The 17750-nt window shown below is 35.1% G+C and overlaps 1 protein-coding gene across 3 annotated transcripts in view; it reads right to left on the reverse strand.

The window, feature by feature from the left end:
• The window catches only part of LOC126979367 (inositol hexakisphosphate kinase 2), a 54178-nt gene that overhangs the window by 19931 nt on the left and 16497 nt on the right, over window positions 1-17750 (reverse strand). Inside the window, exon 2 of one of the 3 annotated variants that reach the window (XM_050828607.1) lies at window positions 16366-16463. The gene's annotated coding sequence lies outside the window, so the exon portion shown is untranslated. Of the gene's footprint in view, window positions 1-11945; window positions 12277-16365; window positions 16464-17750 lie in introns of those variants that run through there. The other 2 variants (XM_050828608.1, XM_050828610.1) reach the window with 2 other exon arrangements.

Consider the following 17750-nt stretch of genomic DNA (forward strand, 5'->3'; position numbering starts at 1 on the left):
ATAAAATTAATTTATCATTAAATAAACATTTTTTATCATGTTACGTATTAGATTATGGTATTTTAATGAAGTCTGTAATATCAAAACCGTATATTAACCGCTTATAATCTTCTTACTGGGCTTAAATTTAGCAATGCAGTATGTTTTATGATTAAAAATTAAAAAAAAAAAAACATAAAAAACAGCTTAAATTATTAACCACAGTACTAGTAGTAGTGTCAAAATAACCAGGACAAAGAAGTAAATTGTTTGTAATAACTTAAAGACATAAAGAAATCCATTAAAATAAATACAGAGCTTAATATAATTGGAAACGGAGCGATTCACGAGGATATTATGCTCAAAATCAACTGGCGCCAGGTATTTATAGCATCTGCGGAATTCAGATGTCGTATTTATATCATCTTTGCATATTTTCGTTTAAGATCATTCGGTACATCCTAATAATATTATAATAGTAGGTTGATTTTGTTATCTATTAAATACAAGGAGAAACTCGACTCAACAACCATGAAATATCGAAAGCAATTTATTAAACCATCACATGAATGACGCCACGAGCCTTTGTTTGACCTAATGTATACAACGTCGCATACAATTTTTTGTTTTCGAGAAAGTAATTTTAATAGAACAAAATAAAAAAAAAACACAAGTTGAGTTGCCGCTTAAATGTATTTTATCATACTTATTTCTGGGGAGTGGTTTTATTTTTACTTCAAAGAATGGCATAGGTACACCGATACAGCCAACGCACAAATGTGAAAATTACAGATAATATGTACTAGCATCTTAGAAAATTATATTTAAAAGTATTTTTCCTAAGTTGACATAAAAATGTTTAGTCTAATGATTTACTATATTACGTACGTAATATTTCTCTGAAACAACCGCACCACATCTCACATAATAGTTTACTTTAGTTTCACTTTAGTTGTCTGTGGCACCAAAACTGTGCTTTATCAAGGATAGGTCATGTCATAGTAGTGATCGTGGCTATATAAATGACAGATAAAAGTTGATGAGTAGAAAAAGAAACAAAAGAAATATTGTCTTTTTAATTGATATTAACAGATCTTTTAATGTGACTGCCTAAGAAGCAACAAGCCACAGTGGTAGGAATGTTAAATTCCGTCGTCAACAAACAACTGTTCGTCGTGATGGACGGATTAATCCATCGATTTAATTTGTTTGTTATTTGTCACACTTTAAACATCAATGTAGAAATCACATTAGCGGCAAGCAGCTACTAATTATTAAGCGATTACTCCTACAGAAAACCAAAACTTATTCGGTTTTTCTACATTTTTGAGTATCGAGTGTGGTTGATATACTTATTATACACATAAGCAGCGAACAGGGCGTTAGTATCTAGTTAAGTTAAACCAAGTCTCTAACTAAGGGATTGTCCATATGTGAATTTTAAAAAGATGGGTAGAGAGTTCTGTAAAAATCACCACTACATGGTGGAGTAGGTATGGTGAGATTTCCCATATATTATTTATTTGTTGAGCGCGCGACTTCTAAAATTGTCATCAGATGCGTAATCCATATTCGTAACCAAATCTACTTAATACTAATAATCAATGGATAGCCGTGTTTCGGAGAAGGTTTTGGTTTATGATATGTTGGTGATTACTGTCGACGCTAGATTTCCTATCGTCGACTGGATTAAATTAAATTTTATTATTATATCGAGTCATACACGTAAACCTATCAAACAATTACTCTAATATTACTCCATTTACCTACTCTGTCAATCATACTTCATCCTTCATCTATCTGTCAAATACAATATTCATTCATTCACTCTTCTACTTCAACTACTTGCACACGACACCTCAACTACACAAGAACTATTTATCTAATCCTCTTAAGACAGACGAAATATATTTCTTTAAGAAGATGTCAATCTTTCTTTTGTTCATCGCGAACAATTACTTATTTGGAACCTATATTTTTTTTGACTGAGAAGTACCTACCTATTTATTAGCCATACAAATAATTTCGTCAAAGACATTTCATTACATAATTTTTACATTACATGTTCTCACATGTTTACATCTCTACTTTATTATTGATTTTTGAGTATTACAGCTGTAAACAAGGTCTAAGCTCTAAAGAATAGTCGGTAGAATTTCGATGTGGGTAACATTAGCTGTAATTATGTATGACTCAAAATTTATTAAATAATTAATTATTTTGCAAAGTAATAAAACTCTAAATCTATGTTTATTTTGTAGATTATCATCAAATCAATTGCTGCCAGCGAGAACCCTCCGATATACATTACATTACATTCTTCGAAGACAGATCGCTTTCCTTGACCTATTTAAGCATCCCTTGTTCTGTCAAGGTCAGTGTTACATCACGAAATAGGAACGCCCCAAGTTTCTCCGGATTCATTTGCCAACTTCTGACTCATCGTTTTCATTGATGGAAACTGCCGATACTTCGGTTTATGACATTTATAGTAAAAATATTAATCATGTGTTTTAACAAACTGTCCTATTTGAATACATTTATGTGAAAATGTCATCTGTTTCCCATATTATATTATATCCATCCCAGACTTTTAAGTCATTAAAAGCTATTCAATTTGTTATTTCTCTAATACTTAATGGAAGGTCGTTATAGAAATGTATAATGTATCATAAAGTACGTATTCCTAATTTCGTGGAGACTAGTTGAGTTGTAGGTACTTATGCAACACAACATTATGTCTTAGTCTAGTGGTCATATTAATGTGTGTCGCTTCCATTATAGGTGACATTTTTTATGAACAATATATAACATACATAATACATATATTATGATATAACTGCTAGAATCGCTATATCTTTGCAGTTATGTTTTATCCGAGGTCCGGGTCACAAGTTTTTACGCACCAGCTCCATATGTATATGTTTAGTTTAAGTACATTATATCCTTCTAGATAGATCAATTTTTTTTTTATCACCTCCAACTTTGCTATTTTACTTTTTTCCATAGGAATTGTAGTTTCGCCGGAAATCGAGATATTTTTATCCTTAAATACCCAGATCGACCGCAATTTATTTTTCCTTTCATTTATGTTATATTCTCTTCCTTTTTGCCAATAGGTTTCATCCTACTATTTTTTTTTCACTTATTATCATTTTCAAAGGCTCGGTTTCAAAGATTTCGGCTTCAACACTGGTCTATATTACAGACAGATAAAAGTTGTATTGTCGCTTACTAGCTTGTGACGTAATGACAACTACATCCTAACATTTTAGTGGATAAGTAATTCACAGTATTGCACATATAGTAATTTAGAATTAAGAACAAATATTTGAGATTATTTTCCCAATAGTAATCAAAGACTCTTGTAAAATTTACAATATTTTGACCATTTGTTATAATAGCATCATTGCTGGTGGCCCTTGATATAATAATCACTCGCTGTGGAAAAATGTTAACATCACTCAAGAATCATCATCATCACTAACTCACTCCTTCCATAGACTTCAATATAATAATAGTTCAAACACATACAAAACAACAATATGCAGATCACACAAAAGGAATGATATCATCGTCTATTGAATCTGTAATCACCATAAATGAAGCATGTGTCTCAAATTGAACGTTACCAGACAAAGAAGATGAAAAACGATGAACGATTGCACAATTAGCAGCAGGTGGCGTGTTCGTTAATGTGTGCGCAGAGCGGCCCATAAATAATTATAAGAATCAAGTGGTTGAAGCGATTCAAACACCCACGCAACTTTATTTAGCGCATGGCAACAACTTTGTGATTGCGCTTCATAGAATACATACCGAGCTACTGGTTGTACAACGTCAAAATTGTCTCAGACTCATCAGCTAATATTTTCGTTAGCTAGCATTATTTCATGGTGGCCCTTGATATAATAATCACTCGGAAAAGGAAGAGAATGACAGAATGAAAGGAAAAATAAATTGCGGTCGATCTGGGTATATAAGGATAAAAATATATCGATTTCCGACGAAACTACAATTCCTATGGAAAAAAGTAAAATAGCAAAGTTTGAGGTCATAAAAAAATATTTTGATCTACCTAGAACGATATAATGTACTTAAACTAAAGATATACTTATTAGTCAAAGTCAAATAAGCTTTATTTAATTAGGCTTAAATTAAGCGCTTTTAATCGTCAGTATAAATATTTCTTTTAAATTACGGAATCCACCATAATATGTTCGGAACAAGTTGAGCTCGTGAAACGAACATACAAGAAACTCAAGCTATCAATCAAATAGAGTACTTTACAATGGCTGAAATATACCTGATAAATTAGTTTGTAACTATACATTATAAGAATCGTGTTTAAATAATATTAAGTATTTCACAAAAAGTAATCTATACTAATATTATAAAGCTGCAGTGTTTGTTTGTTTGAACGCGCTAATCTCTGGTACTACTGGTCCGATTTGAATGATTCTTTCAGTGTTCGGTAGTCCATTTATCTAGGAAGGCTATAGCCTATGTTTTGTAAATTAGGGATCCGTAATAAAATTGCTATTTTGTAACACAAGGTGAAAATCGAAAACCTATTTTTGCGTGCGCTGCAAAAACTATTGACAATAGAACAAAATGATGTACAGGCTATAATATAAGCAATATTTTATTACTTATAAAACTATCGCGTGAATTATACTTTATATGGCAAAACAACGTTTGCCGGGTCATCTAGTAAAGAATAGCTGAAGAAATAAAAATTTACCGTACACTTACTTACAATTATCAGTAAAGCTGTAAAGCAAGTGTAACATTACCATAATAATTAAAATATTTACGCTAGCTTATATAAGTACTTCATATACAAACTCTCCCTTTGTTGTATCCCTTCGAGAACAGTCCCCAACTGACGTCTATATACCGAGGGACGTTCAGTTCCGTGGTGACTTGTTAGGGAAGGCCAAATTGGCTTCTAAAAAGCTTCGCTGTGGCTCACATACGACAGTTATTTATTTACGAAAAAAATCAAGATCCTCCCCTTAAAATTACTCTTAAACATAATATGCAAGATTGATTTTCCAATTACAAAGAACAAAGACTTTCATCCTATATCCCCTAATCCTAATTCAGCCTTCTTAAATGAAATCGTCACCAAAAACGGTTTTATAAAAATGGTTTGATTCGCTTAAACTGATTTTATCAGAATCATTTCTGAATATTTGAAAATTGCTGAAATATTTTTTGTGTATTCAATATTCGTTTTGCAGGATAAGTAGGGCCGGTAAGTACTCTAAGAACATATTTTCAAAAAACGGAATCCAATATGATGAATGATTTTGTTGTGAACGAGAAACTACATTAAACGTAAGCCCGTACAGAGCGTGGTATTTTCCTTTGCCAATGACATTGCAATGCACATAAGTAATCAGTCAGCAGTAATTGCTACAATTGTCGTAACATTTACGTAATATGAACTAACAAGGTAAGTAATGAAAAAAATAGTGATTCATAGTTTCACATTACTAAGCCGAGTATTTTGCACGTGTACAAGGTGCATTAATAAAAATATACTACATTTTCCTTAGTGATAAGCTGATCAGCGTTTCATAAATGTTGAGACCGAGCAATCCGCAAACAAGGTGTAAATCAGTTTGTACAAAGGTAATAACCGTTAAAAATCAGTTAATCAGTATTTTTTGCATGCAGTACATGGTTGTGCTAATATCTTTATTAATCGATGTGGCATATTAATGATAAAATGCAGCTTCGGCCCATACATAAAACAGAAAGAAGCACCTGAAGTGGTTAAAAATGTTTGTAGGCAATGCCTATCGCAAAAAAAGTATTTTATAAAAGATGCAAAATGTATGCTTCTTATCATATCACAGAGCATTTGATAAGAAAAAACTTCAACAGATATCTCAGAAAATCTTCGCAACAACCGTCAATACCCAAGCCTTTTAAATACTGTGTTGCACTTCACCTACTTATCATGCTTTTGAGATTGTTCTTTCAGTTCAAACAAAAATGAAAATAGTAAAGTGAGACTTTTCAAACTAATCCGTACGGGTGGTTATTAAATGTCACGAAACGTTCTACAATATATTCTGTCAGTGTGGAAGCTTTGAAAACATCTAACAATACTGAACATGTTAGCAAATGTTAAAGTTTTCGTGTGACATAATATTATATGATATTATCTAGCATTATGCTGTACGCAATAGTGTCAGCACCATTAGATTGAACATTGACAATTTAAATCAGTCTATGTTTTACTGATCTCATAGAGCTTTAGCTGAGTTCTGTAACATACATTCATACATTTTACAGATGAAGCGCTAAACGACCAAGTTCACAAATATATAACAGTATCCACGGAAAATAACGCAAGTTGTCAATATTGATACCTACGTCTTTCAAGATATAGTTAACTAAGTGATGATTTAAAATCAACAAGACAGACAGGCACCTACATAAATCCCGGTAAGTAAAGCGGAAAGTTCAATATAATAAACGGCTTAGCAAATATATAGGTGTGCAGTCACGAAGGTTCATACCGAGCCGGTTGTCGCGGACTCTCGTCTTCTGCACATTCAATGATACGTCTCAATTCCGACGCCGTACACTAACCCTATAGGTTAAAGTGCCAAAATATGCCGTAAAATCAGCCGTATTTTTTATTGCGTTGATTTGCAAATTAGAAGCTTGATTTATCCAGACACCGTGGACTCTTACAGCCGTGCCTTATACTATTTGATATTAATTTCCACTTGACAGCTGAGACGGATGCGAGCATTATGAAATGTCATCAATCGGAGCAGTGTAAACAATAAGAGAGCCTGTGTAAGACTTTGTGTGATTATCATCATCGATTTCAGGTGTGATAAAAATCAGTCCGCCTAGGATACAGACGACCTAGTCCTACAAACAAATGATGAAAATATAATATTGTTCAGACCGATGGAGCTTTCTAGAGGCGCACGTGACTTACGAAACAATTCCGAGTACGAAACTGCTGGCGTCCCCGTTGTCACTTTCACTTGTGAGTGTTCAAAGACGGTCACAGTACACATTCGATGTAGGGTAGAATGTTCGCGTAAAATGGGATTCTCTCTGGGATGTAGCAATGTTGTGTATTTTGTTGGGGGTAGCTGTAATATAGCAATATCGCAAAGGTACAATACATTATCAGACGCAGATCATATTGTCACAGTTATCTGCAGATTACAATATCAGGTAGGCCAACTGCCCGTTGCGTCATTTCATTTGGATACAGATCCTATTTGTGAAGGTTTGTTTAAAAAGGGTTTTTCTGAAACAACTTTGTTATTATGACCCACATGCTAGATTGTCCCCCTTTTCCCCAAAAGCAATGGGAAACATATAAAACAAAATTGATTTGATTACGTGTATCTTAAAATTAAAAAATGTATCGATACCCTAGGCATAGCTAGAATAATGGGAAATGTAGCCCCGCACCTCATAAAGTCTTAAGAGTGATTACTTAAAGTAGACTTATCCAAACCATTCAAATATAAACTCACTCAAATGACGCAGAAGGTATTCATGAGATAGCAACAACGATCGATTCGAAATTATCACACCCTAGTAACCACGAACCTGAATAACAAAAGGAGAAATCTGCCCCAAATTATACAACAACCTAATAAATTTTAATAAGAAAAATCTGTCTGAACCGGTGACCAACAATCATGTATAATACAAATGTGTTTCTCGACTACTTATATGAAAAATTTTAAGTTAAACACTAGCTTTCAATTGTTATCCTCTTCTAATTCTCGATAGAATAGATCGAGTAAGGCGTTTTTTTGGCAACAATGCTGTACCTTTTGGCAATAGAAACAAGGAAGTAATAAAGTCTAGATCGGAGATGCCTTTAATCAAAGTGTACAAGCGACACACATATCAATATAATCGGCACCTACACTCTACATTGCCCGTTTTAGGTCCATGCTATGTATATTATATCGGTTCGACTAGTTATTTTTAATATACTCAACCTTAATTTACGAACCTAATTCGAAACTATACAATATATAGTAGCTTAACCCTTAATATTTTAGCTTTTCTCCGTTTAAGCAATGGGATTTCAACCCCTGTCTCTAATTGGAAGTCAACTATACATTTCGTTAATCGATATTAAACTAAAATCCTCAGTTATGTGATTAATATAAGAGAACGTAAAATAATGAAAAGCTTCTGATCAAATTATATTCACCTTGTCATTAATGGCCGACAGAATAATTTATGGCTTCGCCGAAACAAAAGGCTTAACAAAGCCTACTGTAATTTTAACAAAACGCCATTAAAGTTCAATAGTCTTGCAAAGGTCCGTTGTTTAAGATTTTAGACACTTAAAAACACTCGGTAATCTGAACTTTTTCGTTGCTACTTATTGTTTGAAAATATTGAAAGTCGGCTATGTTTATAAACAACGCCGTCCCAATCGCCACCTTTGCATACATTTGAATATTAAACAGCTGTATATTGGATGAGGTGACTTTCAACAAAATAAAGGACAGCTTGAAGTAAAATATTCTTTGATCGCGTTGTCTTGTTGACTGTGTATTTGCATTATTTCGGGTACCGTACCCGAAAAGCTAAAAGATTGTACGTTTTTGTTTATATAAGCAAATAGGTATCAGTGTTATGTTCGCAAATCGTACTATCGATAGATATATCAACACAGACGTATGAAGCTGCACGCGCATATGGCACACAATTTTACAGGAGTAATTGTTCGAAAAAATCTATGAGTGCACTGAATCAATCCCTACAGTTAAAGATGTTGTCTCGATCAAATTTCTTGCTGTCCCCATACTCAGGTAAAAAGTACAGAAATAAATGAAACAATTTTGACAATTGAAGAGCACTACAACAGACAAAATAACAAAGTGTACGCTCATAGTTCCAAAAACATATCACAAGTGCTCGAAAAAGTGCAACGTGGTCATCATCCTGCGACAGCCATGGTTCAGGGTGGGGTATCTTATCAAGAAATCACATTCAGCTTCATTTTTGTGAAAAAAGGAGTGAACACTTCAGCCAGGCTGTATTAAGAGACTGTCTGAGATAATGTTTCTAAAAATTCTTAAAAAATGTACCTTGGGAGTTTTCAACTAGACCAGGTCATAGTCACAAGTCACGAACTACCAAAGCTTGTCTGGGAGAGGTTTCGGACTTTTTACCCATTCATCTCTCATCTAGCTCAGATTGAACCCATTGTACTACAAATTATGGTCAGTTTTAGAAGACATGGCCTGCTCTAAACGACACGCCGACATAGTGTCGCTTAAGAAATTGCTATAACAACCAGTTGCTAGATCTCCCAAGGAAACAGGGCAAAGTCCATAGATTCGTGGCCAGTAAAACTAAATGCATTTTTATTTGTAACGATCTTATAGTCCCATATGCCTTTTATAAAGGGCTAACGCTTTCAGATACCACTTAAGGAACATAAAAATATTTAAGCTGTAAATCTACAGTAGCCAGTAGCGATTGTACTAGTACTCTATATTCTGTAGCAATTTTTTACTATACGTCGTTATTATTACCTGACTAATAACTTGACCAACGAGCATTAAGTATCTCGCGCGCGCTCAGTAGGTTGACTGACTTGTTTGTATTGCGAATATAAAAGTATTAGAAGTCTATTGTGTTAAAGGGTCAATGCCTAGTGGCTAACCACTACCCTAATCTCTAAGCTAAGGGTCCACATTTGTTAGTGGTAAATCTGAGTCATGAAAGTTTATAATCATATGTATTTATGTATGTTTTAGTATGTACATATATTGTATAAAATAACGTTGTCTGGTATCCATAGTACATGTATCTCCTTACTTCTAAACTTCCATCTACTTTAACTTTCATGCAACCTGTCTACACGAGCAAACCACGTCAGTATTTTGGTCTCTTCGTCTTCTTATCCCCACATCGTTCTCTAGTATTATTACAAGAGCTACTTATAACTGTTTACATTCACATAATGAGCACCACTGCATTGGTCCTTTAGGTCAAGTATCAAATAAACATCATTTGTTACCAGTTTCCTTCGCTACTTCCGCTGTTGCTATCAGGGTTACATTAAGGTAAAATGTATACGAATGCTATACACAAGAAGTTAAACACATCCGCATGCATTATTAAGTTTTATAGTACATTGGCCCGAAATCATATGAGTATAGTCAAGAATGGAACTCACTTGATATTAAGTGATTAATAACTGCACACGGGAAATTCCTAAGCTAAAGGTGAGATCTTTGCCGTCTGGCAACTAAAACAAAATTCCGCTACAAACTAAGTATTTATAAACTGCAATTTAAATACAAAATATATGCTATCATCAAATAAACATTTACACAAACGTGTAAAGTAAATCAGATCGGCGCTCAATGAACTGTAAATAACGTTCTGTTAAGAGAAAAACATTAAACAATAACATGGGAAACGTATACACTTTACGCAAACGGTAACCTTGGCGCGAGCTGGCTGTGCAAAGTGCTCGCGTAACACTTTATATAAAAGATAAAATAGTCGAGAAACTTTCGCTTCGATCGATCTATGCAAAATATTACTGAACATGTAGCACTTTTGATAGCATCGATGGAGGATCAGCGAGCTCATTTGTGCTTATTCCCTTAGACAAGGTACGTGAGCGCATCTATAGCGACAAATTGAACTTATTTAACCTTCTAGAATTATTTTCAATTATAGTTGGACATAAGGTACACTCAATAGTAGTTGTACACCCAACCGTTACGTACATCATTTGTACTGCGCCGCCTATTGTGAAGAAGGGCTCAATTTTTGAGTGTTGAGGACTTCAAAAACAAGTGTTTGAGAATTTTTGCTACAAATCTCAAATTGTCGCTAGATGTTATTTCGCATAGCCCAAAAAAATTACAGAAAATAAAAATTACGGATGCACTTAGGTTTGGGCAGGTCCATTGAAAGCTACGGCGGACCATCTGGGGAACGAAAAGTTGGTGGAGCAACGGTGGCCTGAGGACATGGAAGACAACAGGAAACAAATGAATTAAGCTGGGAAAGGATAGAGAAATATAGAAGGTGTTAGAGGATTTTATACCCAAAGAGATATTCATATCTCGGAAATAGAAGAAATATAACAATTATAATTCAAAATAATGAAACAATTCTAACACTACCAACATCCTTCAAAAGTTCCATTTTGAAATTTCGGGATATGACATAAACGTTAGCTTTTTATTTATTTTAAACCCGAAAGTATTTTACTTATTATATTGTGCTAATTACCAAATAGGATTCAACCAAAAATAATAGTGTAATATTTGCATTTCGTACTTCACAGCCCTCACTTTCTTGATCGGTACATGCCTAATCAGCTTTAACTTAAACATTTCCTGAAAATACACGTTATCATCCCGCGGTCGCCCGCTCAATTCTGGGACTTTGCAATGTTCCTAGCGGAGTTCGAACCCGCAAAGTTGCTCGATAGAGATAAACGTATCATAAATACCATTCGACTAAACGGCTCGTCAAGCATTAGGAGCACTTCAATTATACTGAAGCTGAGAGTTTCCTGGAACTATGTAGCTATATTTTGTAATAAGTTACTACCTCTGCGAATTTTAACATCAAAATCCATGCTAAGACTAGCAACAAAAGGGTTTTGTTTCGTTATCAATATACAACAACATAGCCACTGTTATGTTATGCGATCCAAATAGACCACTGTTTCAATTTGTTGTTAATAAATCCTTCAACAAAACGGCACGTGTTACAAATTACAATCACAATCGTTTCATCTTTATTAGCGGCCATCAAATATCAGGTTTCGGTCGAGATAACAACTACTGGACCGTTCGTATTGAAAAACTAGTGACATGATACAAAAACATACGATAACTGTACGATTTGTTTTGTATAATCAGTCGCGACTCGCGATGAGGACAGTGTCGATAACAAATAGGTGAACTTAAACGTACTTGACAATAAACTTCCTTGAGCCCGCTCGTGATGAAATCCTTATTTAAAACAACGTCACAAGGAAATTGTTCCGAACGAACAGCAACTGACACAGAATATTGCCCAACACAGGTACACAGCCAGGTAACAAGCAGCAAGACGTGACACACTTTGAATGAAAGCTTCGTTGTTTAGCGATCACAAAGGAACACATAAGCGATTTGAAACTGGTTCTCACTTGAAACTTGCTGTTTGCAAAAAGAAGTGCAACATAAAAATAAAAATCGCGACCGCTCCGTGAAACACTTGCAAACGTTGGCGTTGCGCACTGGCGACTGAGCCTGGCTGCGAACCGACCACGAATCAATGTTAGTCACTTGCTACCGTAGTGTGCGTTTGTGTTAACACCAACCGCACACTGATAACATCATTCGACATTCATGATAGGAAAGATCGTGACAAAGGAACTTCTGATAGTCCAAACGATTTAGGAGAATATTAGCACCCAGTCAGATCCGGGATGTACCTAAAAAGGTAGTAAAAGGGACCAGTTTAGAAGTATGTATTGAGAATATGCTTGCAAATTAAATATAAAGGAGACGTACTATATGTTATGCCACTATGTAGTACTATGCCACGAATGTCGCAAATAAAAGTCCGAAATCTCAGCGAACTCTGTAGTTAAAAAACGGAATAAAAAAGGTATTTCTAATCAATCAATTTTCATATTGTGTCCTACTCATGGTTTTGTTATCTTATATCTTTAAACGAGCAATTCTTGTATATATATATAATCTGAATCTCGGAAACGGCTCCAACGATTTTCATAAAATTAAGTATGCATGGGATTTCGGGGGTGATAAATCGATATAGCTAGGTTTCAATTTAAAAAAAAAAGGATTTATAAATGTTTGAATGAGAAACAGCTACAATAACATTAGAATACAAAGGTAAATTTCCCCACTATATACAAGACTATTATAGCTCAGATGGGACATTGGGTGATCCGGAAAGCAGAAGACCCCGGTTCGAATCCAGATGTCCTATTAGTTTTTTTTTTTGTTCAAGTTTTGTACATTCTTAAAAATCCGAGCAAGGCTCGGTCGTCCGGATATTTATATATTATAAGCTTTACTACAAGGACCTGGATGAACCCTGTTCGGTGTGGGAACTCAGTAAAATGTATTTCCCTAGAAATGAGACCTGCTAGATCTAGATTTCCTCGAGTCTGAGTCGTAATATACAAAACACGAAGAATTGCTTGTTTAAAGATAATATATTTAATACATACAATATTTAATACATTTGCAACAAAATACAATAAACATTCACACTTCATACTAGATATTATTATTATAATTTGTAAAATTCCAACCGTAATCAATATATCTGTTTTAATGAACAAAGTCTTGGTGGCAATAACAATTTCATTAAAAAGTCAACAACAGAACAAAAAGGTAATGACGGTGAACTCGCAATTGTTTAATTTGTTTTTAAGTGAAAAACATTGTGTAGATTTTTTTTAAAGAATACTTGCTGTTCTTCAAACAATAAGGAAGGCAAAAGAGTAGTTTATAGATTTTTGTATCTGTTTGCCGTATATATGTCCGTGCAAAAAGCAGAAACAACTGAATAGATTTGATTCAAAGTTTGTATGAATATAAACAAGAGGTGGGGACAACATTAATCACGTTACATGCAGGCATAGTGTTTTTGTTCAGCTAGCGTCTACGCTAACCACGACGCAGGCAGCAATTACCTACTAGTAAGACAATAATCAGCCTTCAGGGTACAGGGTAAACCTTTTCACACAATTTATGACACAGTAACCGTAAAAGTGCCTAACTAGACTAGCGATTGCAAATTCCGCGGCCATCTGGAGAGCAAAGCCAAATTGGCTTCGAAGAAACTGGGCGTCATAAATAGAGTACGACAATACTTCAAGCCGGCCCACATTCTAGCGCTGTACAAAGCGCAGGTCCGGCCACACAAGGAGTATTGCTGTCATCTCTGGTCTGGCGCACCCCAGTATCCACTCGATCCATTTGACCGCGTGCAACGCAGAGCAGCTCGAACTGTCGGGCACCCAGTGTTCTGTGAACGGCTGGATCACTTGGCGTTGCGTAGAGACGTCGCTTCATTGTGTGTCTTCTACCGCATTTATCACGGGGAGTGTTCCGAAGAGCTGCTTAACCTGATTCCTGCCGCCGAATTCCACCTTCGCATGACACACCACAAAGTTAGGATATCATTCCCACCATCTGGATGTGTGGCGGTCCTCCACAGTGCGGTTTTCAAGGAGGATTCTTCCACGCACTACAAAGCTGTGGAAAGAGCTTCCTTGTGCGGTGTTTCCGGGACGATACGACATGGGTACCTTCAAAAAAAAGCGCGTACACCTTCCTTAAAGGCCGGCAACGCTCTCGTCATTCCTCTGGTGTTGCAAGAGAATGTGGGCGGCGGTGATCACTTAACACCAGGTGACCCGTACGCTCGTTTGTCCTCCTATTCCATAAAAGAAAAACCTTGTAAAACAACCTAACACACCTTGTCTATAATTGCGCAGGCATCAGGATCCAAAATTTGAAAAAACCACTCAGAGCATGTGTTGAAAACTGTCTGTTCGTCGACACAAATCAAATGCACCATGAGAATACGTTGCTATAATCGAATATTATAAGCCAAATGTCACATATTGCCGTGTGGACCCAGTCTAACCAGATGAAGGCGGTTCAATGCCGTACAAACACGAAATCTGGTCAAACGCTATCAACAGACTCATAGCCATGTGATCATGTAACTGCAAACAAGTCAATATGAAACGACCTTATTCAATTATTTAACATTGCATGACCTTACAACTCATTGTTGTCGCTGTCGACAATCAAGTATTTATTTTTATTATATTTGTATCAGACAAACTGCCTGATTGTCGAACGTGCTGAGGTTGATACTTCATAGTTACTATAAAAAAAATTAGTTCTTAGCCAAGCTTGTATTTGCACAATGAAATACAATAAATTATCTAACTTCAATGATAGACCATGGGGCCAATTAAATATAAGAAGAATTTAAAATTATTAGATTATATAGGCCCCCCAGCTCGTGCTAGATCCAAACGAAATTCAAATCAAAGACAATGTTCGGGAAGATACGCATACTGCATGGATCAGCGTGGAGCGAGTGATGTGTTTTCGGGAGCCACAGAAAAAAGAGTAGCGACAGAAGCCTCAATAGTTTTTAAGGAAATAGCTACTTTAGCTGCCCGCCAATATGATTCATTTTAAATCGTACGCAGTTCGTAGCTTCAATCAGTTTACGCACTCAACGATCTTACTTATTACATATATACATGCGGATATTTTCACGCTACTTAGCTATTTTCTTGCACTTGCAAGGTCGAGGACCATTCGGACAAAACCAAATCTACCTTACAATTCACACATTGACAGAAGCAAGAACCTACTTACTTTGTCTATTTAGATACCTGGCTGTGATGTTTACGTTTGTTTTGTTTATCCAACACTTATGCTTCTTCGTGTTTAAAAGGACTTTTACTCGGCTCAAATAAACAGAGAAATGAAAATATGTACCAGTTTCTGGAAAAAGCGGAGCGCCCGTCGCGGTGAGAGATTGTCAACCGATCACTTATCTACCTCGATGACGATGATAATTGATCTAATTTAAAGGACTAATGATCCAATTAATTGAACTGACAATAAGCGAACTAATTATTTTAGTAAGTCGTAATTGTCATAGAAATTTAAATAAGCTACTTTACAAAGGAATAAAACACGTGTAATTGAAACTGTAACTGTATGTTTTTGTATAAAAGTTATTTTTTTTATATTTTGGAAAGTATTTTATGTAAATGTATAACACTCGCGTTGATCAAAGAAAATAATATGCCATAGATACATTTTCACAATAAACTACGAAAGAATAGTTGATTTATTTGATAAACAACATACAACGTCATACATGGAAAAGTACAAAATAGGATACACGACGCTCTGTAATCACTTGATTTCGTTTTACTGATATAAAACAAATCAATAATGTTTCAACAAAGATAAAACAAAGCTGTGGAATAATTCTATATAACTGACCACTCCAAGATAACACCAATAACAATTGCTTTTAGAATTTAATTATGATAAAGATTATATTATATACAAAACAAAAAGAAAACAGTATTACGTTCACTTCACGAAGCCGATCTAAATATTTAGAAAAGTTATTGAATATATTAAGCTTGAATTAAATACATAAAATCGATTCATTGTAAGCTTATACATATCCACAAACTTGTTAAAAATAATACTTTAGTATCAAAGGATACAAAACCATAAAAAAAATCATTTACTATTAGACAAATCTTTTTCGAAGAGGTGATATCTTTGGAGAGAGAGAGAGAGAAATAATTTAGAATAAGTTTACCTCGTCACCGAACTTGATGATATCGGTAGATTGTTGAGTAACTTGAGTCTCAGCCTGTAGCAAATGCAGCTCGGGCAGAAGAGACGTGCGGCGCGTACCTGTGAGCAACATGGTCTAAATAATCAAGGCAGGCGCACAACCGTTGAATCATTCCGATATAACACTGATTAGTGAATACAAAACGAGCAACGCTGAAACTTGGAAACTAAGTTATAGTACGGTTGGGTGGCATCGAAATTTGAACAGCGCGCAGTGAGGCGATATTTGAGCTCCAACCTCCAACTCGGATACGAGTGATCGTGAATATTACTGTCACACATGACAATGAGTCAAGATAATTTTTACTTATATTTATGCAATATGTCCGAGTCAAATAAACTTTCTTTTAAATTACCGAATTAACCATATGTTCGTAAAAAGTTGAGCTCGTGAGAAGATCATAATATAAGAAACTCAACGGCCACTCTTTTCAATCAAATAAAGTATTTCACAATGGCTATAATATACATAACTAATTAGTTTGTATGTAAGGTGCTGCCTCCAATATATGAGTCTTATTTCAAAAATAGAAATTAATTCATGAAAAGTAATATAGAATTAAATGTCTAAATATAAATTATCGTAAATATATTTCTGGTATACCACATTCAGTGATATTAATATTTCAAATACGTATTAATTTTAATAAGTAACTATAAAGTCTTGTGCAACAATGGAGAAATCCTATTAGCTGAAGACATTCGAATACTTGGTTTCAAGTGCAATTTTTTTTTTATGGAATAGGAGGACAAACGAGCGTACGGGTCACCTGGTGTTAAGTGATCACCGCCGCCCACACTCTCCTGCAACACCAGAGGAATCACAAGAGCGTTGCCGGCCTTTAAGGAAGGTGTACGCGCTTTTCTTGAAGGTACCCATGTCGTATCGTCCCGGAAACACCGCACAAGGAAGCTCATTCCACAGCTTCGTGGTACGAGGAAGAAAGCTCCTTGAAAACCGCACTGTGTAGGACCGCCACACATCCAGATGGTGGGGATGATATCGTAACTTGTGGCGTCTCATGCGAAGGTGGAATTCGGCGGCAGGAATCAGGTTAAACAGAATCAATTAATCGTGACAAATTGTAGTGAATGACAAATACTATTCTCAATCACACAAAAGTAGCCTTTGTGTGAATCAATACGAAATACGAAAAGTTTGGGAGAAATTATTCCTGACTTTTATAAATAAACTTCTTTCCAATAACAAGGCGAGTAAACGCAATATTACACATTAATAATGACATGATTGAATACTTCAACTTGTTTGGTAGTTAAATATCACCAAGGTATCTTAGGAAATATAGATCCTCTTTTTAACGATCAAGAAAATATTTCTTTTTAGGT

The sequence above is a fragment of the Leptidea sinapis genome, chromosome 3, assembly GCF_905404315.1.
Source record: "Leptidea sinapis chromosome 3, ilLepSina1.1, whole genome shotgun sequence".
Classification (NCBI taxonomy): Eukaryota; Metazoa; Arthropoda; class Insecta; order Lepidoptera; family Pieridae; genus Leptidea; species Leptidea sinapis.